This window comes from Lepidochelys kempii, chromosome 1 (genome assembly GCF_965140285.1).
Source record: "Lepidochelys kempii isolate rLepKem1 chromosome 1, rLepKem1.hap1, whole genome shotgun sequence".
Classification (NCBI taxonomy): Eukaryota; Metazoa; Chordata; order Testudines; family Cheloniidae; genus Lepidochelys; species Lepidochelys kempii.
The window spans coordinates 336,194,412-336,218,511 of NC_136380.1; the positions used below are offsets into that span (position 1 = coordinate 336,194,412).

The following is a 24,100-nucleotide window of genomic DNA, read 5'->3' on the forward strand; positions in this document are numbered from 1 at the left end:
TACGGATCCCGTGTATGGGGCAGGGCGAAATGCAATCCTGTGCTCAGGAAAACACCAAGGTGTAAACCCCAGAGGAGCCAAGGAGGGGATGGAGCCATGAGCATATGCATTGCCTCCCCGATATCTCTGGGTAGTCTTCTACCCTGGCTTATTGACATGAGGGAGGCAATGCATATGCTCATGGCTCCATGAGACTAGTGGAGACTAGATTCCCTTTCTCAAACATCCCCTTTTTAAACAAGAGCAAGCCATCCTGATCCCACCTCTCTCACTCCTGAGTGAGCCAGGCAAAGATTACCAGGACCAGGCTAATTCCCACACTCTCCTCCTGCTAGAAAGAAGAAGGGGTGTAAGGGCTAATGTCTAACTAAAAAGAGGAGGGGCTCCTTTACACGATTCTCCCCCTGCTGAGCCACTCTTCTTCAGTGGAGGCAGCCTCTTCCCCTTGTGTGCCAAGCCATCCTTCCTCAGGATCAGCTAGGATTGTCTATAACCAGTTATATGACTTGATAGAGTACACCTGCCACAGAAGTATCAGGATCTGGCCTTCACCTGCCCAATGATTTCAGTGGAGGTATCCCAGAGTAGGGAGTGAATAACAACCTCAGGGCTGAGCCCACAGAGAAGGATGAGAAGCAATTTCTCCGCTCAGGAAACTCAGGCACGGGTAATACGCACTATCGTCAATTACAGTGCAGGCAGCAGTGGCGTGAGCTTCCCCATGCAGCTATGCCAAAGTACTTCAAACACAGCTCACAAGTTCATTCAGCAGTTCAGCTTAGCTTTAATGAACAGTTAGGGCTTGTAAAGACTGGTGCCAAACGGGGCTGTCTTTGAATGGGTGAAGGATGAATGTCTGCCTAAAGATCAATGGGCCCCCTGGGCCGCTTGGTTTTTGCAAGGGGAGGTTCTATGGTCACTTCAGATCTGACAGTTTGTTTTTCTCCCCACATCCTCCCCTTCCCCTTCATTTGAAGATTTAATTAGAGCCGGGATGTTTGGGCCTTTTAAATCAAGCCAATTTTTTTTTTTCCATAAGAAAGCAGGCTTGTTTCCTTTTTACATGTTCCAGTGTCTTCGCTGCCCAGCTAGTGGTCTTCCTGGCCTCCTGGCACCAGTCACTTGCAATCCTGCTGTGGTGGTAGTGGGGGGTAACATCTACTGCACACATCCCTATTCTGCTAATAAAGGACCAGGTTGTAACAGGCCCATTATCAAATTGGAGTTGGGGGGGAGGGCACAAAGCCTTTCCCACCCATGTGCAGCCCATGCATCAGCCTGGCACTTAGGAAAGCAGAGGGATTGCTCCCCCAGAGGCGCACATCACCACAAAGTGGCTGGGGTTAGTCAAACAAAACAATGCAATATAAATTGAAACAAAATAGGTCAATTTTTCCAAACCAATTTTTTCCCAGAATTTCCAGGAAAAAATTCAATGTTTTTATTTTCGTTAGTTCCAATTTGAAGCAAATTTTGCAGTGTTACACTTTCTCGCTGGGTGGAAATTCAGTTTTCTGACCAGCTCTATAACTGACCTTGCACACCTATTTATGGGCAATCCATTAGACTGTAGTATTGGTACATAACCTTGCAATCCCCTGATGGGTGGGTTAGGATAGCCATGCAGTCTCCAAAGTAACAGCACTGGCGCAAGAGAACCACCTTCATTTCTTACTGGAAGGCAGTACAGAGACATCTCCCCTCCTGCAGCTGGTGCTGCTGACCCAAAACAGTTCTGCTTTTGCCCCAAAGCGAACCCCTGAACTTTGTCTCAGAATCCTCTCTGAGAAAGGGATCCTTCTAATCTAGGAGGAGCTACACCCTTAGGATGTGCCCAAACACTCGCTCACCATACCAGCACAGTAAGTCTGTTACATTATTCACAAAGGGCGAAATTCATCCCTGTGCAGACGAGAGCCAGCATAAATTCTATGCCTCACTTAAGTCTTATTTCAGGGCTCACACGGTGCCTAGCTCTTAAGCAGATCCTGAATAGCACAGAGGCTTTTGGCTGGTGAGTTGGACTCTATCTGCATAATCTTTTTCATTTCCTTTTTCTCTAAGCTCTAAATTAAATATATAGCTGTAATAATAATGTGTCTTTATTTAAACAAAACTTGGCAAAGACAATTAGAGAGATATTAAAAATTCCAGTTAATTAAAAACTGTTTATATTTAATCAAAGAGACTTTCAGCATACCGAGGACTATTTCATTTCACTAAGCTAAACAGCTGCAACACAAAAGGAATTAAAGAAATAGAAAAAAAATATTCTTCCTGTGCATGAGATAAAGGTTCACTGATTCGGAAATCTCCATTTGAGGAATTGCTACTGCAATTTACGTGTCCGCATTTCAGCATACGGAGATGTAAATGGGAGGGGTTGAGGAATATATTGTTTCCTTGTTTTGGAGTGCTGTGTGTGCCTTCAGATTGGCCCTGGCCAGGCAGTGAGGGAAATGCTGAGAGCAGTGACCCGGAGCAGCCAGCATGAGAAGCAGCTAGTCCTGCCCCTTCTGCTCCTCACCCCAGGCCTGGATCTCAGGGACAGGGGCAGCGAGAAAAGGGAGCGCCTCTCACTCCCCCCCAGCAGGCTAAGCAGAAATCTGGTGGGTGGGGGGGGTCACGATCCCCCCACACACACACACCTTCTAGGTCACATATGGTTGTCAGCAAATGTAACTTTTACAGTACCTGGTGGTGGCTGGTATCAAGTCATTACACGACAAGACCCCTGCTGTTTCAGTTCCTAAAATACAGGTCTCTAACAAACTAAAGGAGAACTCTAATAGCTCACAGCACTATCAGCCTTTATCCCTTCTGTGGGCCACACACACTAATGGGCAGTATTACCAACTTACACATATAAAGTCAATACTAGAACAGGTTGAAAAATTGAACTTTCATCTTATGGGAAATTTTGACGTTTTGAAATTAGTCTCTGTTCTGCACCCAAATGGAAAGTTGAAATATTGGAAACTTTCATGTAATGAAATATGCCAAAAAAAGATTCAAACCAGAAATTCCAAAATGAAAATTTTGATATCAGTCAAACCAAAATGAAAATTGTCATCTTGAATTAAGATTTTGAAATCAAATGTCACTTCATTTGTTTTTTTTAACTGATAAACCAAAATGACATTTTATGTTGAAACAAAAAGTGTCATTTTGTTTCAAAATGTCAGTTCAAAATGAAAAGGTCTATTTCAACATGACTTAATGGAATTTTATCAAAAATTCACATTTTCCCAAGAAAAATTTCAATTTCAGTTACACCATTTGTTTGAGGGAAAAAAATCCATATGCAAAATTTCAACCAGCTCTACTTAGTACATTGCAGTGTGTTTGAACTGCTTTTTATTTACTGAACTTTGAATCATTTTTAACTTTTCAAACAATAAAAGTTAAAGTTAATGTTAAAATTTCAAAAGCAGAATTAACCACGAACAGTCTTTGTGCAAAATGAAGGCGTAAGGAAACAGAGAAATGGTCTAAAAAAAAAACAGCACACCATATTTTATATTATCTTCAGTCTACAACTTCTCTTCTGAAAGTATTTTGCAACTAAGGAAAAGTGCTGCTCCACCCCAGAGGGCAAGTGGAGTTTGGACCCTGATGGATACATTTATTCATAGCACACATTGTGAGAAGCAGATTCAGCAGAAGGGCCTTTTAAAATCTCAATTTTCTATAACTAATGGTATGCCATAACAGCAGTAGTGACTCCAAAACACATGAAGTCAATAGTGGCATTTGTTCAATGAATTAAGGATGATTTCTTCACAGCCTCATCGCTAGTGTAGTGATTAAGGCCATGATCAAACAAAGCATTTAAACACAGGCTTAACTTTAAGCAGACAAGTGATCTCATTTAAGTCAAAGATAAGTACATGCTTCAGTGCTTTTTTAGTTTGCATAATAGGTCTGTGCAAAGTCAGTACTACAAAATCTGAATGGTAGTGTTTTACACTCATATTGCCCAGGTGTAAATGATGTAGTAAAATGCAAGGTACTGGAGAATCAGTGTTCATGAATAGTGTTAGAAGGACAGTCCCAGAGACCAAAGTCTTATATTGAGCCACAGCACACATCATGGCCAGTGAAAATGCAAGCATTACCACACTGTCCTGGCATCATACTTCAGCTTTGTTTTGAAGGGACTGCCTGTATTAATGAGAGGGTAGTTCAGTCTAGGGATTCAGTGATGTGTTTAGGAAGTGTACAGTTGTCCACTAGGAAATAGGCTGAGAACACTAACTTCTCAGGCTATTGCATACCCATCAGAACATAGCAGGATTTGGTCTCTACCAACCTGGATTACATTTGAACCAATGACCTAGATGCGAGGAATTCCATAAAACAGTGGCCATATCTTAAGCCAGCCACTTAGCACTCTCAGATACCTTCATTAATGGCTAGACAAATGGATATGACACATATAGAAGTTTTGCTGTTGGAGGCAAAAGAACACTCTCTAAACTGGATTTAAAGCTTCTTGGTGCAAGAGTCCTGTCTTATCTTCTTGAACAGCAACCAGCAAAGTGGGGTCTGGTGCTTGTTAGGGCCACTTAGTGCTGTTATAATACACCACCACCAAATTCGTGGAAATGTCAGTTCCTATGGGTTGGCAAAAGTTGACATGGCAAATAGTATGGCTATTTTTGGCCCTGAATAGGTACACAAGCCTCTCGTGATAAAAATTACCATGCAAGTTATGACCCAGAACAAGCCAAAATATAACATTTTGCATTTACATATCACTTTCCGTGGCAGGTTCTCAGATCACATTACAGCAGTGAATCTCACCTCTCGATTAGATTTTAAGCCTCTTGGGGCAGGACCTGTGTATGTAGGGTGCCTAGCACAAGGAGATCCCAATACTTGATTGTATTACATTAGCACCTACAGTCCCCAAATAAATATAAAGACTTACAAATCCTCATTGTGTGGATGCTTAAAGTGAGGTACGGAATGGTCAAATGGCTTGCCCAATATACTCAGCAAGTCAGTGGATAGCTTACAGCAGCGTGTTCTAAATACGGGACTGCACTTCCCTTCTTTGTTATGATGATTAATCAATGCTTGATTTTTTGATTGAGATTATCAAGTACAAAGATCTTGATTAACATGTCAGTGCTGGAAATGGAATAAGAACAGAAGCCAAACATATCGCACCATCTGCAGCCGTTGATCATTTCACAAAGCCGTGTAATCTGCTAATCTTAGATACCATGGTGATAGGTGTTATATAAAAACCTAAACACTGAGGAAATACTCCCTGGCAGTGTTGTTAAAGATTTTAGATATGGATGTGTGAAAACCATGATAATCCATGAAAATGCTTTGTTAGTCTAGCAGATCAGAAATGATGGGTCATTCTGTCTAATGGCAGATGAGAGCAGTGATAAAAGACGTGAGACAGAATTTGTAATTCTAGTGAAACTCTCTGAGAAAGATATAGGCCAAACAATAACTAGATTTTAGACATTCTGACATGTTATAGGTGAACACCTTTGCTACCTTTGACAAGACAAAACTAGACTTTGGAATGAAGTTGTCGCGTTCCACAGTGATGAGAACTGCACTGTTATGAGAAAGAAAAACAATGTTTCTTTTCATCAAGCACAGCCCAACTTATCTGACCTAGGTTGTGTTTGTCAATTGGCAAGCAGATGCTGCCAACACAATGGGAAACGAAGACAGTTATATGTCTAAGAGCTGCTGTTGGATATATTCTCCCATTCCAAGCAAAAGAAAGGCTACAAAAGATATTAAGTATTCAGGAGCATTAAAGTGTGTCGAATAGTGCAGCACAGGCTTAGCCTACAGAAGTACATATCAAGGACACTGCAGCAACAGCCAGATCCTTTAAAACTATCTCAGTAGCTAGGAAGACGTGGATAAGTATGCCAGGGTCCAAACAGAAGCAGATCACCTTAGTTCAATAAAGATGGAGTTCTATTATTATCTTGACTATATCTTGGTACCACTTAAGAAATTTAACACTGCCTTTTAGAAGGAGGCTGCCAAAATAGCCTATTTGATACCAAAGCTGATCAGATCACCCTGAAAGTCAATGGGGGGAAGTATATTCAAGTCAAGCACATCATGGACTTCAGCCATGATGACATATGATCCTAGCTGACTTCTAGGATGGAGAACAGCTGTTAGACAAGACAATTCCTACACAAATGAAAAACCAGGAAATAGATTGTAACTGTTACCTTAGAAGGCTTAGCCCTGGTCTACACTAGGACTTTAGGTCGAATTTAGCAGCGTTAAATAGACGTAAACCTGCACCCATCCACACGATGAAGCCCTTTATTTCGACTTAAAGGACTCTTAAAATCGATTTCCTTACTCCACCCCTGACAAGTGGATTAGCGCTTAAATCGGCCTTGCCGGCTCGAATTTGGGGTACTGTGGACACAATTCGACAGTATTGGCCTCCGGGAGCTATCCCATTGTGACCGCTCTGGACAGCACTCTCAACTCAGATGCACTGGCCAGGTAGACAGGAAAAGAACCGCGAACTTTTGAATCTCATTTCCTGTTTCGCCAGCGTGGCAAGCTGCAGGTGACCATGCAGAACTCATCAGCACAGGTGACCATGATGGAGTCCCAGAATCGCAAAAGAGCCCCAGCATGGACCAAACGGGAGGGACGGGATCTGATCGCTGTATGGGGAGAGGAATCCGTGCTATCAGAACTCTGTTCCAGTTTTCGAAATGCCAAAACCTTTGTCAAAATCTCCCAGGGCATGAAGGACAGAGGCCATAACAGGGACCTGAAGCAGTGCCGCATGAAACTTAAGGAGCTGAGGCAAGCCTACCAGAAAACCAGAGAGGCAAACGGCCACTCCGGGTCAGAGCCCCAAACATGCCGCTTCTATGATGAGCTGCATGCCATTTTAGGGGGTTCAGCCACCACTACCCCAGCCATGTTGTTTGACTCCTTCAATGGAGATGGAGGCAACATGGAAGCAGGTTTTGGGGATGAAGAGGATGAGGAGGAGGTTGTAGATAGCTCACAGCAAGCAAGCGGAGAAACCGGTTTTCCCGACAGCCAGGAACTGTTTCTTACCCTGGACCTGGAGCCAGTACCCTCTGAACCCACCCAAGGCTGCCTCCTGGACCCGGCCCGCGGAGAAGGAACCTCCAGTGAGTTTACCTTTTAAAATACTATACATGGTTTAAAAGCAAGCATGTGAAAGGATAACTTTGCCCTGGCATTCGCGGCTCTCCTGGATGTACTCCCAAAGCCTTTGCAAAAGGTTTCTGGGGAGGGCAGCCTTATTGCGTCCTTCATGGTAGGACACTTACCACTCCAGGCCAGTAACACGTACTCGGGAATCATTGTAGAACAAAGCATTGCAGTGTATGTTTGCTGGCATTCAAACAACATCCGTTCTTTAGCTCTCTGTGTTATCCTCAGGAGAGTGAGATATAATTCATGGTCACCTGGTTGAAACAGAGTGCTTTTCTTCAGGGGACACTCAGAGGAGCCCGTTCCTGCTGGCCTGTTTGCCTGTGGCTAAACAGAAATGTTCCCCGCTGTTAGCCACGGGGAGGGGGGAGGGTTGAGTGGGTAGCCACGCAGTGGGGGGAGGCAAAATGCTACCTTGTAACGAAAGCACATGTGCTATGTATGTAATGTTAACAGCAAGGTTTACCCTGAAAGGGTGTAGCCACTGTTTTATAAAATGTGTCTTTTTAAATACCGCTGTACCTTTTTTTTTCCTCCACCAGCTTCATGTGTTTCAACGATCACAGGATCTTCTCCTTCCCAGAGGCTAGTGAAGATTAGAAAGAAAAAAAAACACACTTGAGATGAAATGTTCTCCGAGCTCATGCTGTCCTCCCACACTGACAGAGCACAGACGAATGCGTGGAGGCAAATAATGTCAGAGTGCAGGAAAGCACAAAATGACCGGGAGGAGAGGTGGCGGGCTGAAGAGAGTAAGTGGCGGGCTGAAGAGAGTAAGTGGCGGGCTGAAGACAGGGCTGAAGCTCAAATGTGGCGGTAGCGTGATGAGAGGAGGCAGGATTCAATGCTGAGGCTGCTGGAGGACCAAACCAGTATGCTCCAGTGTATGGTTGAGCTACAGCAAAGGCAGCTGGAGCACAGACTGCCACTGCTGCCCCTCTGTAACCAACCGCCCTCCTCCCCAAGTTCCATAGCCTCCACACCCAGACGCCCAAGAATGCGGTGGGGGGGCCACCGGCCAACCAGCCACTCCGCCACAGAGGATTGCCCAAAAAAAAGAAGGCTGGCATTCAATAAATTTTAAAGTTGTAAACTTTTAAAGTGCTGTGTGGCATTTTCCTTCCCTCCTCCACCACCCCTCCTGGGCTACCTTGGTAGTCATCCCCCTATTTGTGTGATGAATGAATAAAGAATGCATGAATGTGAAGCAACAATGACTTTATTTTCTCTGCAAGCGGTGATCGAAGGGAGGAGAGGAGGGTGGTTAGCTTACAGGGAAGTAGAGTGAACCAAGGGGCGGGGGGTTTCATCAAGGAGAAACAAAGAGAACTTTCACACTGTAGCCTGGCCAGTCATGAAACTGGTTTTCAAAGCTTCTCTGATGCGTACCGCGCCCTCCTGTGCTCTTCTAACCACCCTGGTGTCTGGCTGAGCGTAACCAGCAGCCAGGCGATTTGCCTCAACCTCCCACCTCACCATAAACGTCTCCCCCTTACTCTCACAGATATTGTGGAGCACACAGCAAGCAGTAATAACAGTGGGAATATTGGTTTCGCTGAGGTCTAAGCGAGTCAGTAAACTGCGCCAGCGCGCCTTTAAACGTCCAAATGCACATTCTACCACCATTCTGCACTTGCTCAGCCTGTAGTTGAACAGCTCCTGACTACTGTCCAGGCTGCCTGTGTACGGCTTCATGAGCCATGGCATTAAGGGGTAGGCTGGGTCCCCAAGGATACATATAGGCATTTCAACATCCCCAACAGTTATTTTCTGGTCTGGGAAGAAAGTCCCTTCCTGCAGCTTTTGAAACAGACCAGAGTTCCTGAAGATGCGAGCGTCATGTACCTTTCCCGGCCATCCCACGTTGATGTTGGTGAAACGTCCCTTGTGATCCACCAGAGCTTGCAGCACTATTGAAAAGTACCCCTTGTGGTTTATGTACTCGGAGGCTTGGTGCTCCAGTGCCAAGATAGGGATATGGGTTCCGTCTATTGCCTCACCACAGTTAGGGAATCCCATTGCAGCAAAGCCATCCACTATGACCTGCACATTTCCCAGGGTCACTACCCTTGATAGCAGCAGATCTTTGATTGCGTGGGCTCCTTGCATCAGAGCAGCCCCAACAGTAGATTTGCCCACTCCAAATTGATTCCCAACTGACCGGTAGCTGTCTGGCGTTGCAAGTTTCCACAGGGCTATCACCACTCGCTTCTCAACTGTGAGGGCTGCTCTCATCTTGGTATTCATGCGCTTCAGGGCAGGGGAAAGCAAGTCACAAAGTTCCATGAAAGTGCCCTTACGCATGCGAAAGTTTCGCAGCCACTGGGAATTGTCCCAGACCTGCAACACTATGGGGGTCCCACCAGTCTGTGCTTGTTTCCCGGGCCCAGAATCGGCGTTCCACAGCATGAACCTGCCCCATTAGCACCATGATGCATGCATTGGCAGGGCCCATGCTTTCAGAGAAATCTGTGTCCATGTCCTGATCACTCATGTGACCACGCTGACAGCGCAAAATGATTGTCTGCCCTTGCTTTCACGGAGGGAGGGAGGGAGGGAAGGGGGGCCTGACGATATGTACCCAGGACCACCCGTGACAATGTTTTAGCCCCATCAGGCATTGGGATCTCAACCCAGAATTCTAATGGGCAGTGGAGACTGTGGGAACTGTGGGATAGCTACCCACAGTGCAACACTCCGGAAGTCGACTCTAGCCTCGGTACTGTGGAAGCGCTCTGCCGAGTTAATGCACTTAATGCACTTAGAGCATTTTCTGTGGGGACACACACACTCGAATATATAAAACCGATTTCTAAAAAACTGACTTCTATAAATTCAACCTAATTCCGTAGTGTAGACATACCCTTAGATATTGACTGAGAATAGATTCTTTAAAGCAATTAGTTCTGTGTTGCTGATAGAGCTGGTCAGAATGTTTTGACAAAACATTTTCATCAAAGCTGAAACATTCCATGGAGATGTATAGGTTTCAACAAAATGTTTCTCAGGTATGGGAGAGAGAAATATTCTTTGACACGCTATAGCCTTGTGCTTAGGAAACTGGCCTGGGATGTGGTGAATCACCCTGCTCTGGGTGATTCAGAGTGGTCTGGGATGAAAAACTGCTCTGAATCTCCTACATCATAGGCCAGTGCCCTAACCATGAGGCTTTAGAGTGACACACTTCTTCACATCCGGAAATCAACAAGGTCAGGTTTTGACCTGAAAACAGACATTTCACTATAATTCCATTTTTGTAAAACATTTTGTTCCACATTGGAACAAAAACAAATTTAGAAACCTCAAAAGATGATGTAAAATAGAATTATCATCCTCCAGAAAGCTCTAATTGCTGCTAATGGTAAGAATGAATTTCCCATTCAGACACCTTCTTTATAAACCTTAAAGTTACCAATTCAGATCTGGAGATGAGCACTGCAGGGAGCTGCTTTATGGGCTGGCTAAACTTCATACAAAAATATGGAAGATGTGAGTAACTACTTTGCTGCTGGCTTGTCCTGAGAGTCACCCAGAGATGCTGAGAGTCACCCAAAAACTAAGCAAAGCTAGATGAATGCTGGGTGAAGTATCACTGCTAAATCACCCCAGGCTTTCCTAGTCTCAGAAGAATTAGCTCACGAAAGCTCATGCTCAAATAAATTGGTTAGTCTCTAAGGTGCCACAAGTACTCCTTTTCTTTTTGCGAATACAGACTAACACGGCTGTTACTCTGAAAACTGAATCTACTGTGTTCACCAAACATCAATGCAGAATGTGCAAAGATATTGCTAATGGGGAGAAAAGGATTGTCTTGTGTTTAAGACACAGGAAAGGATGTGGATAAATTGGAAAGAATCCAGCGAAGGGCAACAAAAATGATTAGGGGTCTGGAACACATGACTTATGAGAAGAGGCTGAGGGAACTGGGATTGTTTAGTCTGCGGAAGAGAAGAGTGAGGGGGGATTTGATAGCTGCTTTCAACTACCTGAGAGGTGGTTCCAGAGAGGATGGTTCTAGACTATTCTCAGTGGTGGAAGAGGACAGGACAAGGAGTAATGGTCTCAAGTTGCAGTGGGGGAGGTTTAGGTTGGATATTAGGAAAAACTTTTTCACTAGTAGGGTGGTGAAACACTGGGATGCGTTGCCTAGGGAGGTGGTGGAATCTCCTTCCTTAGAAGTTTTAAGGTCAGGCTTGACAAAGCCCTGGCTGGGATGATTTAATTGGGGATGGGCCCTGCTTTTGAGCAGGGGGTTGGACTAGATGACCTCCTGAGGTCCCTTCCAACCCTGATATTCTATGATTCTATGAACATGGGGCAGGAGACAGTCCCCTTTCTGTGTTATATACTTTTCTCTTGGGCCTACCCTGAGGGCTACCTTGTAAATATGGAAGAATAAAAACCTAAGTGAGGAATAAAAACTCTCCAGAGTGGGAATGACTTACCACAGGTTGCCACCACCAGAGGGGGAACCACTGCACCCGGCAAGGTGAAGGAGGTGCCCTGCCACATTGTACTGGAAGTATACTAGCATGGAAGCAATTAAAGTAGTATAAAGGTGGTTTATATTGAGATAGCTTATTACAATTTCTATATGACAATAGTAACACTGATAATTTATACTGATATAACTGTGTAATCGAGGAAGGGTTGTACTGTGTGAAGGGGTCTGTTCCCCACAGGCACTGCCTAGTGGTTGGGCGAGGGTACAACAGTTGCTTTTCTGTCTTAATGCCCCCATTAATAGACATTCTGGCCCTGCGGTGGTCTGTCCCCTTCTGTGGTTCGGCCCTCCAGCTGGGCCACAGGTTCTGTTTACTGCTTCCAGGGTATATAAAGAGTCCAACAAAGGCCTAGTTGCAATGCCCAGCAATGGGCTTCAAGCTTCATCTAGCCAAAGTCCTGGACTCTCTAGGATGGGGGTTTTCCTAGTCCTGAGTCTCTACTATGAGGGACACATTTTTTGCCTCCCGCCCCATCAGGGGTGAGTAGGGGAACCCAGACCCACCCTCTTCCCTGGGTTCTGACCCAAAGCTAGGTGGCTACTTGCCCAGATCACTTCCTCCCCATGCAAGAGGGAAAAACAAAGGCTTGTAAACAAAATAAATCAAAGTCTCCAACCTTGCAAATGTCTGGAGTCCTCTTCCCTCAGCAGGGCAACTAGACCATCAATAATCAAGGGACCTGGTAGTTGGGCCTCCCACAGCACTCCTTTTGCAGAGCTTCAGAGTATAGGTCAGCTCATCTCCATGGGCTGCCTGCCTCCGTTCCGCTCCCTTCTTAAGCTTTGCCTCCATTCTGTGCATGGATTGCTGGTGTGGTGGGGTGGGCTCAGAGCAGCTCTTCAACCCCTTCCTTTCCAGTGTGGGATGTGTGTACCTCATCATATGCTGCTTTAACTACAATTAAAGTGGTACATGTTCAAATGTAGACCAGACAGTAGTCTTTTTCCTTTTAGACAAGTGTCCTCAACACACAGATTTCCACAATTGACACTAACTCACGCTTTGCTGGTAGTCTCAGGCAAGAGGCAACAGTCTAAACAAGCATGAGGAGTGAACTACCCACTTCTTCCTAGAGGTGTTCCTTCCAGGTCAAGGTTGGGACACACAGGTGGAACTATATGGGTGTAGATTATAGTGTCCATGTTGTACACTGAACAGACGATTTCACTCTTTATGACTCTCAAGCCAGCACCTCTCACCAGACTGCAAACCGCACATTTAAAAAATAAATTCTATGTCTGTATGCGTAACAAGTTTATTATACAAATAATGGTTGAAGTTACATTTGCATGAACTTTCAGTCATTTTTGCAAAAATAACACGAATTATCCTACATAGTGATACGGAGCAGCCCCAGAATCCTGGAGCTTTAGAAATACCTGTCACAAGAGAAGTTTTCAATTACCATAATTCTACTCCTACTTTCAATTACCATAATTATTCTCCAGGACCACAATGTTTCTAAAGTTATCTCATCTCAAAGCAGAAGTTTGCACTTATCTTGGGAACCAGAACAAATGCAGCATTCATATGTCTGGGTGGGCGTTCCCTTCGTTTGTTACTAGAGAAATGAATTTTGGCTGGTCATGCCATAACCTCACATCTCAATGATGAAGATAAATAAAAAAGGGGTAAGCGGTATTTTAGGAAGATGAATTTGGAGCATACCACCACTTTCCCCCCAAAGTATAGCAATGGTTCTATTTTTAGCTCTGTCACAGATTTCCTGAGAGGCAGGGTGAAAGCTGGTGCAGAATCTGGCTCGGGGGCTCTGCTCCTGGAATTAGTTCCACATGGGGACAGAGTACTGCCTGCACACAGCCAGTTGCAGGATTGAGGCCTTCTGTTGTGTTCAGTGTCTCATACAATGCCTATCACCATAGTATCTGAGCACACTCCAGTAGTGCATTAAGTGACTTGAATGGCATCTGTCACATGTAGCCCTTTCCTTTGTTCTCTCCTCTCCCTGAAAATTGTGTGTGAATTTCTTTCTTTCTTTCTTTCTTTCTTTCTTTCTTTCTTTCTTTCTTTCTTTCTTTCTTTCTTTCTTTCTTTCTTTCAGCTTAGCTGTGTTGTATTTCAATCCTCCAAAGGAGGGAGGGAGGGTGAGAGAGAGAGAAAGAGAGAGAGAGAGACAGTAGTATCTGCACTTTTATACATGTTATAAGTTTGGACCATCAAATTTGGACCATACTGTTTATGACCCTGGTTCTGCAAAGCCCATAACGCATGTTTAACTTTAAGCATGTGCTTTAGTGCTCTGAAAAACTTGAGCCTATGTTTTGAAATGCAGTACACTGGATTGATCTCACTCACACTGGCTGTCCACTTGTGCAGCTCTATAAAATGCTCTGGATTTACTCTCAGTTTACATGGAGGGAAGTGAAACAAAGACTAAAACCCAGATACAATGTAACTACAGTGCTTCTTGTTCTTTTCACAAGCAGCCATTCTCACCGGTTTCATGGGCAATGTACCAACTGAATATCAATCTAATTTTAAGTCTCAAAATGGTTAAGCTCAAATTTCAGCATTTGCAAGCCTCTGAAAACTGGCATTTTTAAAAAAGTGCTTGAACCAACCTTACTATAGAAAATGTCCTGCCATTCTGAGAGAGATAAGGATGGTTTACTGTACACTGCAGAATCCCAAGTAATCCTCTTGAGCTTTTGCCTGTAACAGTCTTGCCTTTGCTGATATAAGTATCAATGAGAAGCCTTTTTTTCACGTACAGTGATCATTCTTCCTCTTTACTTCCACACGACTCTTACCCCCTCAAGGAGCTACAGCTAAACCAAACGAAAACGAAATATTACAGAAGCAGAAACAAAGTTGCCATCTGTAATGGAGGGATAACACCAAGCACCTGCAAAGTCTGTAATTGAGCCTTGGACACCAATATTCTAAAATACTTACTAGTAGAGAATGAGAAGGTATTTTTAACTGTTGCATTTTTGTCTGCGGTTTATGGCCCAGTAGCTAGTGCTCTGGACTGGGATTCAGGATACTTGGGTTTCCTTCCAACTCCGTTTCTAACCTGCCGTGTGATCTCCAGCATGTCACTTCACCTCCGTTTCCCCTAAAAACCTTTTCTGTCTTGTCAATTTAGATTGTAAACTCTTTGGGGTGAGGACTGTCTCTCAGTTTATGTTTGTACAACACCTAGCACAATAAGAGTCATGATTTTGGTTACAGCTTCTCGTTAGTACTGTAGTATCACAATACAAATATTTGCTCTTCATATAGAGATTTTTCAGCTTTGAATGTTGGCATCCAACAGTATACATTTGGCAGAAGATCTCGTCATTAAAAGGAATGAAGACAGTGGCATATTGACAACAAGCCAAATACTGATCTCATTTATATCAGTGTAAATTCAGATTAACTCCATTGAAGTAAATGGACCAGTGTCTCATCTGGTGTAAATCAGTGTAACTCCACTCAATTGAGTGGAGCTTTGCCAACTTACTTCATATAAGGATCTGGCCCTGGGTAATTTAAGTTTGCATTGGGGTACCCAAGCAGTATTTGGCCCAATGTCTTTAAAAGAAAAGAATTTGTCCTCCATGGTCAACATACAATTAGTATTTTCTTCACTTTCCCTTTCACTTATTCCTTTTGGGGGGGGAGAGCGGCGTGATTATTTACTCAGCATTTATATTCAAAGCACTTTGAAAATATTAACTAATTAATCCTCACAACATGCCCAGGAGATAGGCAAATGTTATTATCCCTATATTACAGCTGGGAGAACCGAGTTGAAGAGGTTAAATGACTTGCCCAAGGATCCACTGCAAGGCAGTGGCAGAGTTGGAATTAAAATTCAGAAATTTATGCCTGCCAGTCCCATGTTCTAATCATTACACAAGGCAGCATTTGTAGTTTATGGAGCTGACCATGTTAGCTCATCTTGATCATCTGGTGTTTCAGGTGCAAGGGTGTTAAAGAATCAGGCTAGACAAGAGAAGTGTTGATGCAAGTTATGGAGTGATTACTGTTGTTTCCAAAAGACTTAGCCTGAGGTTACTCTTCACAGGTAGTGAAGGCATGACCTTGTCTGAGAGCACAATATCACAAACAAAGAGGCATTGGAATAACTCAAGACATTTAATTGCAATTAATCACCACTTCTGGATCTTAGTTATCTGGAAACTCTAAAAAACTAAACAGCAGAATTACTATTTATCATTTTTTACAAAAGCCGCTACACTGGACAACTCAGAAGTATCCAACACACCAGCATCAATCTTTTTTAAAGAGCTGAGGGTGATCATCTGTATTATAGACATATGGGCCTTACTTCAGAAAAAATAGTTCGGAAAATCATTAAAGATAGAGTTATAAATTAAGCAGATATATATAATCAGATGGGACAAAAAAGCAGTGCTTTACAAGGGTGAATTGTGCCTCTCTAAGCTGCTAGAACTCATTTGGTGTTAACAAAATAGTGAATAAAGGCAAACCAGTGGATAAAATTTATTCAAGTCTCTCAAAAGACTTTCAAAAAAGACCTTTGCAAGAAGCTATTAGGCAAACTTGGTAACCATGGAGTAAGAGGTAAAGGCTTGTCCTGGATTAAAAACCATTTAAGAGATAGGAAATAAAGAGAAGGGATAATGGAAAGAGGTTAATAGTGCGGTGGCCCAGGGATCAGTACAGTTTGCCGGTGCCAAATCCTAAGGTCCATACTCATGAACAGCTCACATTGAAATCCAGTGGTAACAATGGAAGTGAAATCAATGGAAGTATGTGTCTCAGAAAGCCTTAAATAAGGACTGAAGGGTTTGTCCCTCCTTTTATTGATGATCTGGAAGAGGAAGTGGATAGCAAAGTGGCAAAGTATGTGAATGGCACAAAAATACTGAGGTTAGTCAAGATCAGAAGGACGATAAGGAATTCCAGAAAGACCTAAAGAAACCTCAGTAACTGAGCAAAGTTTTGCCGTCACAAGTTATGTTGGCATACAGCCACCAGAGTTAGTATATCGCTTGTGTGTATGCATGCTTGGCTGCTTGCATTGGTGCTGCATGTACTCACCCGGAGTGTTTGTGTTGATGTACAATGTTGTGCACCATGGGTAGGGATCCCAAAGAGCAACCCACCACTGTTCTATGCCCTATGTTTTGTAAGTTTTTGACAATGCTTAGTGGGGAAGAAGCGAGTCACTGAGGAGGGACTGGGAGCAAGGGGTCAACTTCCCATAATGCCATGTTCTCCATCTTGGAACATTATCTCTAGCTCTTAATTTTTGTGCCTGTTTTCAATTTCTCAGGAACCCACACTGGTCTTGTTGCCATCTGAGACCTCTGACAGAAGCATGGACCCTGCACAGCTCTTGAGCATTGCAAGCACGGGAAGCATGATCCTCCAGTATTTGCAGAGCCACAAGAGGTACTCTGGGGAACATGATGATTTCTTGGAGACCGTTTGCTGTGGGACATAGCGCGAACCAATTCAAGGTTGTTGGTAGTGTTCACAGAGCACCTGCAGACAGTGGTGCACTGCTTCTAGGCCCAAGAAACAAGCACTAACTGGTAGGGTCACATTGTAATGCAGGTTTGGGATGATAAGCAGTGGCTGCAGAACTTTCGGATGTGCAAGGCCACATTCCTGGATCTGTGTGCTAGGCTCACACCAGGACCGGATTTCCAATTAGGCACAGTAGGAAGGCTAGGGGTGCCGGCATTCTAAGGGCCTGGCTTGCCAAGTATGCAATTTTCTAGCCCAATTGGGTTAATTGTAGCTGTCAGTTGCCAGGGTTGGGGGGTTAGCAGTTGCGAGTTGCAGTATTTTGGGCTATTTTGGTGCCCTGCTGCCACTGGCCGCACGGCTCGGGAGTTCTCAGGAGGGAGGGAGACTCCTGAACTGCCCCACCTCCTGCCGAGAAGCCCTACACGCTGTTTTTCTCACATCCTCTCCCCTCCCCTTAGGTGACTTTTGCAGCATGTGCAGAATTCTTGTCCCAGGGAGGCAGAATTTTTTTTCTGCAGAAAATGTGCTGCAGTTCCGCCTTTTGCTCACCAGAGGCCGCTGTGGCGCAAGAACAGCCTGAGCTGGCTGGTCTGGCGGGCGGGGGGCAAACAGCTGGCAGGTGGGTGGCGAGTGCATTTTTTCCTCAAGTGAAAATTCACAGCAGCCTTCTTGGAGCCAGGTTAGGAGGCAGAGCGGGCCACACAGGGCTGCTGGGGGGGTCACAGAGCCACATGGGGAGGGGGCTCCAGGCAGGGCCACATGGGGATGCGTGTGGGGCGGAGGGCTCCAGGCAAGGCCACATGGGGAGGGAGGGGGGGCGCTGGAGATGCGGTGCCTAGGGGTGCGTAAGGTGTAAATCCAGCCCTGCTCACCCCAGACATCCAATGCAGGAACACCAGACTGAGAGCTGCATTGACAGTGAAGAAGCAAGTGACAGTCCCACTGTGGAAACTTGCAGTGACAGATTCCTACTGGTCAGTGGGAAATCATTTTGGAATTGGAAAATCCATTATGGAGGCCATTGTCAAGCAAGTGTGCTGTGCCATTAATCCTCTCCTGCTACGCAGGACTGTGACTCTTGGTAATGTGCAGGACATAGTGGATGGCTTTGCAGCTATGGGGTTTCCAAACTGCGGTGGAGTAATAGATGGCATGCACATCCCTATTTTGGCCCCAGAGCACTTTGCCACAGAGTACATCAACAGAAAGGGCTAATTTTCCATGGTTATGCAAGCACCATCCTTCTGTTAGTGAGTTTGCATCATATTGGACATTATTTTGTAGATAGCTTCTCTAACTGTATCACTTAGCTGTATTTGGTGTCTCCTCTTCCAAATGCACCATCTCAAGAAGCTTTACAAGTTTACAGAGATGAATAACACAGTTACATGATTAGGAGAGCAAAAGCAGAGGGAAGATCAGAGTTAGAGGCAAGGCAGAAGAAGATGGGAAGATGATGGGTGCCGGGCCCATTGCCAGCCAAGCAAAAACAAAGGAAGCAGCTCTGAAGAGCTGTGAGGAGGAAATAGAAACCAATAGTTCTAGTGGAAGGTTTGAAAATCACAGCGTGCCCCATGACAAGAAACTTCCCTCACCAAGCTCAGTGCTGTGATTTCTGGAAAACTGTCCCAGAAGTTGGAGAGGAGAGGGTGTTTCCATTCAGAGTGGCAACATTGTAGAGGAGAGAGAGCAGGCTGTGCTTGGTGGTGGAGAGATAGGAAGAGGTGTACATACAAAGCATTGCAATAAAATACATCAGTTTATCCTATGGTAGTTACACTAACCAACCTTCTTTGTATTAAAAAGAGGCTCCTTGAAAACAGTAGGGGTTGGATTGGGCCCTTAGGCCATAGCTTTGTTTGCCTCTTGGGTGCATTCCTATTGTAGATATATTTTCTGTATTTTTTCAGGTTGATTTTGTGCTTAAGAGATACTGAAGTGCTCAGAAGTCACTCCATGGAAACTCAGGATGTGTCTATTTGTCATTCTGTCTGTAGCTCTCACTTTCCCTTTCTTGTGTTTTCTCTGATAAGGGACCCTGATGACTGAAATATAGATCAAAGTCCCAGCCTCAGGCTGGTCAAAAGAACACGGGGGAGGGAGGAAGAGAAGAAGCACTTTTTAAACAATGTCATGGAGCTTAAGGGATTCTCTTTCTTTTCTGCATCCGATGAAGTGAGCTGTAGCTCACGAAAGCTCATGCTCAAATAAATTGGTTAGTCTCTAAGGTGCCACAAGTACTCCTTTTCTTTTTGCGAATACAGACTAACACGGCTGTTACTCTGAAATCTTTCTTTTCTTGCATTTCTTTTTGAAGAGTGTATGTCTCATTTTGCATATTTTAAAAACTGGAAAAAAGGGAAAAGTGGAGTAGGGACTAAACTGAAAGGTAGGCAGAGTAATCTAACATTGTACTTTATTATAGTGTACACTGTGCCTACATCTATCATTGCCTTGCTCAGTTGTCTGCTTCATTACACTGCATGCCATATCTACATTTAGCTTTGATTACATGTTTGATTACACAGCACTAGAAAATGTTCTTTAGGAAAGAATCCTGCATTGGCAGGGAGATGGGCTGGCTGATCTAACAAGTGTTTCCAATCCATAGCTCCTAAGAGTCTATGAAATGGGCACATGTATACTTGGCTGATAAAAATCACTGTAGCTGTATTGACTTCAGTGGAACGTCTCCAGTTTATACCCACTGAGCATCACTGTGCTTGGTCTACTACTGGCCTTTGCTGTTCACTGGACTTCTTTCCTGGCAGCTGACTGTAACAGAAAATATATTTTGATTGTCTTATTTACAGTGGGCTGTGGCCACACAGGTTTTTTATTAAAGCGAGTGGGCCTGATTCTCTGCTGCTTTGCATCATGTGTAGCATTTACAGTTGTACACATGAATGCAAACCCAGTGAGTTGACATCAAATGCTACCAAGGTAGTGCTTGACACCAAGTTTGCACTCACTTGCAAATGTGTAAATGACGGTCAATGGGTAATTTGAGAAGACAAGGTCAGCGGGGTGATTTTATTGGACCAACTTCTGTTGGTGAGAGAGACAAGCTTTCCAGTTGACACAAAGCTCTTCTTCAGATCTATAAACAATAGTGAATACACCAGTGGGCAAAGCAGTGGAGAATAAGTCTGAGTAAATCCTGAATTAGATGGAACTGACAACATCTTGGTGAATACAACAAAAAGAATATGCACGCACAGTTTTGTGAGGAAAACCTACAGACTTTGTCCTCTGGTATTCACAGCCCCTTCTATTCACAAACATTCAGAGAACCAAACTGTTCACTGAAAACAAACATGTCAAAAGCACAAATGAGAATTTGCAAGTGTTCACAACAGAAGTGCTCCCATTGCTTTTAGAAAGCTTTGTGGGGTAAGGAGGGGAAGGAAGATATAAGGTTGCTGCAGAAGGACAAGAGGAAAAAATGTATAAGCAGCAACAACAAGGATGAGGAGGAGGAATTTCTGGGTCAGACATGTTATTTCATAGAGTATAATGGACCTGAAGGGACCATTGTGATCATCTAGTCTGACCTTCTGTATAACACAGGGCATAGGACTGCCCTGAATTAATTTCTGTTTGAACTACAGTATATGTCTTTGAAAAACATCCAATCTTGGCTTAAAAATTGCCAGTGATGGAGAAACCAGCACAACCCTTGGTAAACTGTTCATAGTTGTCCCCCAAGGGGGTTTTACACTTTCCTCTGAGTCCAGTGTAAGAGACAGTCTACTGGACTAGATGAACCATTGGTATGGAAATCCCTGTGCTCCTTTAAAAAAAAATCCTGTTCATGGCAAAGTTATTATTTAAATATAAAAAAGTGGGTTTTTATATAACTATACAAAAATATTTTAATCTCCACTTTTAGTTAACATTTGCATTAAGCAGCACTCCCCATGGGAAAGCAGTCCATTAGCATTGTCAGATGTACTAGGATGTAGTTACAAGCACTGCAGGTGTGTCATAACTTTTGGAAGGAGTACTCAGTCCAATTTTGGTCACCAATGTATAGAAGGGAGGTAGAGAAACTGGAAAGGATCCAGTGGCAAGTGACAAAGATGATCAAAGGGATGGAATGCCAGCCATATGAGCAAAGGCTGAAGGAACTAGGTATGTTTAGTTTGGAAGAGGGGGTTTAAGGTGGGGACAGGATAGCGGTCTTCAAATATTTGACAGGCTGCCATAAAAAAGATGGAGAAAAGTTCTTCTCTCTTGCCACAGGACAAGAGGTGGTGGGTTCGAACTACAGCAAAGCAGATTTAGATTAAATCTCAGGAAAAACTTCCTAACTGTAAGAACAGTAGGATAATGGAGCTGACTGGCTAGGGAGGTTGTGAAAGCTTCTTCACTGCTGGTTTTCAAAAGGAGGCTGGATAGCCATCTGTCTTGGATGACCTAGACACAACAAAGCCTGCATCTTGGCAGGGGTTTAGACTAGATGACCCTTGTAGTCCCTTCTAATTCTATGGTTCTATGATTCTGATGGAGGATGTTTGTCCTACCAGCCATACAGCTGCCCTGAAGGTACTACCAAGCTTTTCCTCTTTCAGACATGGCAGAGAGCTGTTGAGGGCAGGTCGGGGCAGAGATGGGAAGTAGTGTGTTCAGGGTGCAGAGAGTGGCGGGGCAGAGCACACAGTGGTCTGCTGATCCTGAACCAGCACAAAGGTCCCTATGAGCCAGCTGAAAAAGAGCTCTCATAAGCACCAAAGTTTGTCTCTCTCACCAACAGAAGTTGGTTCAATAAAACATGTCACCTCAGCCACCTTGTCTAGCTGCAGCCAGTGTCAAGCTGCCAAAGCCTCTGAAGCAGCCCAGGATTTGGGAAGCAGAAAGGCAGCTTCCTCACCCTCCACTCTCTCCTCCTCTATGCAGGATGTCCACATGGGACTCAGCAGAGAACCCAGCCCTGTAACTATTTGGGTAGCTTTTCTGGGCTAGAAGGGATTAGCATTAGCAGCAAATGTTAAATGGTCTGATTGAGTAATCAGATGCGTAAATGACTTGCCCTTCTATTGAATGGGCAGTAAGCCAGACTGATATTTTAGGTTTCAGAGTAACAGCCGTGTTAGTCTGTATTCGCAAAAAGAAAAGGAGTACTTGTGGCACCTTAGAGACTAACCAATTTATTTGAGCATGAGCTTTCGTGAGCTACAGCTCACTTCATCAGATGATTTTTTAAGTAGTCAATTAAACCCCCATTTGTTCAAGCCTTTCCACCCAGAAAGAATAACAGAAAGAAGGTTCCCAAACTACTTTCTCCCTCTCTCTCTGACTTAGAAGTGCAACCAACCCTTTCTAAATATGCATTAGCCAACCAATTAAGGCTTGGTAAAATGATAACAAAGGGAGGATCAAAGAACCATGCTTAAAAATTGAAATCTCAGTTTGTTCTCATGCCTCATAGTCCAAGCCACTTCCCTACATTCTTTAATTTATTTTTAAATCTGGATTTCACAGATCTCAGTAAAATCCTAACCTCTTCCTCCGCCTCCAAAAATAAATAAATAAAATAATAGTAAAAGACTAAAGCAAAGTCTGGGCAAAAAGTTAGTGTTAAATTCATCCCTGGCACAACTCTGAAGGGGTTCCACTAGAGGTGAGTTTGCCTTTTAGTCTTCTTTGAAGCAGAAGAGTTATGGAATGAACAAAAACAGAAAGAGAGAGAGTTAAAACTGGGACATTTCAAAGGGGAGTGAGATCTAAGCACCATGGGCCAGATTCCACTCCGTTTCATCTGGAGAGACCTGGGTGATGTCAGAGGGGTGGCACGGAGGCAGCTGAGGTCAGAATTTGGCCTTTTATCTCTAGGAAATATGGAACTAATGCTGGCAATGAGACAATCAGCTTCTGTTACAATGGAATTCAATTGTCTAATGAGAGAGTTCCATGCACAAAGGAAACAGGAATCTCCTTTAGGGCCTTATCTCTGAGGTGCCTCCTGAGATGTGCTCAGCAGGCCCCACTTGGTCTAGTTCCTAAAATAGTAATTAGTTACCAGGAGTGTGCAGTGGCCCTGGAGCCCTTTGGAGTCTGCAAAGATTTGGTTCTGTTTTCCCTTCAATCTATTTTCTTAGTGATTTAGGGTGTGAGCTGAAGCCAGTTGAAGTCACTAAGAGTCTTCCATTGACTGAAAGGGGTTTTGGATCAGGCATTATTTCACAAGGAGGGTGGTGAAGCACTAGAATGCGTTACCTAGGCAGGTGGTGGAATCTCCATCCTTAGAGGTTTTTAAGGCCTAGCTTGACAAAGCCCTGGCTAGGATAATTTAGTTGGTGTTGGTCCTGCTTTGAGCAGGAGTTTGGACTAGATGACCTCCTGAGGTCTCTCAACCCTAATCTTCTATGATTCTATGATTAAGAGAATATCCAATAACCCACAAAACTTTTGCCTGGACAGGAGAGATCAGTCCCACCTCCTGACTTCACATAATTCTGCATCAGGCTTCTTCACCTCTGAGGGCCGGTCTACACTTAAAACGCTGCATTGGCGCAGCTGCACCACTACGAGAAGTGGCAGCTATGGTGGTGAGAGAAGCCCTTCCACTGACATAATGCTGTCTACAGTGGAGCATAGGTCAGTATAACTACAGGGGGTGTGGATTTTTCACACCCCTGAGCAACGTTGTTATACCAAAGTGGTTCCATAGCTGGCCTGAGCTACACTTGTGGTTCTTGCTTCCATTTGTTCAGCTTATTCCCATGGGTTCCTGGAACCTTGCTTTGTTGCAGACACAATTTACAGATTCTAGAAGTCAACAAAGCACTATGATATGGATTAAACACAATTAAATATTCTTTTCTAAACAAAAATAGCAATCAAATTGTCAGATGATATTCTGTGTTTGATGGTTATCTGTGTGTTGTCATGTGCAAATTCAAGATCTGTCCCTA

The 24,100-nt window shown here is 44.0% G+C and overlaps 1 long non-coding RNA gene across 2 annotated transcripts in view; it reads left to right on the top strand.

Moving 5' to 3' along the window:
* Positions 1 to 24,100, top strand: part of LOC144930126 (uncharacterized) — a 40,048-nt gene that overhangs the window by 14,220 nt on the left and 1,728 nt on the right. For both annotated transcript variants that reach the window (XR_013635217.1, XR_013635218.1), the window contains exons 2-3: positions 16,984 to 17,102; positions 23,607 to 23,783. This is a non-coding gene — a long non-coding RNA (uncharacterized LOC144930126). The remainder of the gene's footprint in view (positions 1 to 16,983; positions 17,103 to 23,606; positions 23,784 to 24,100) is intronic.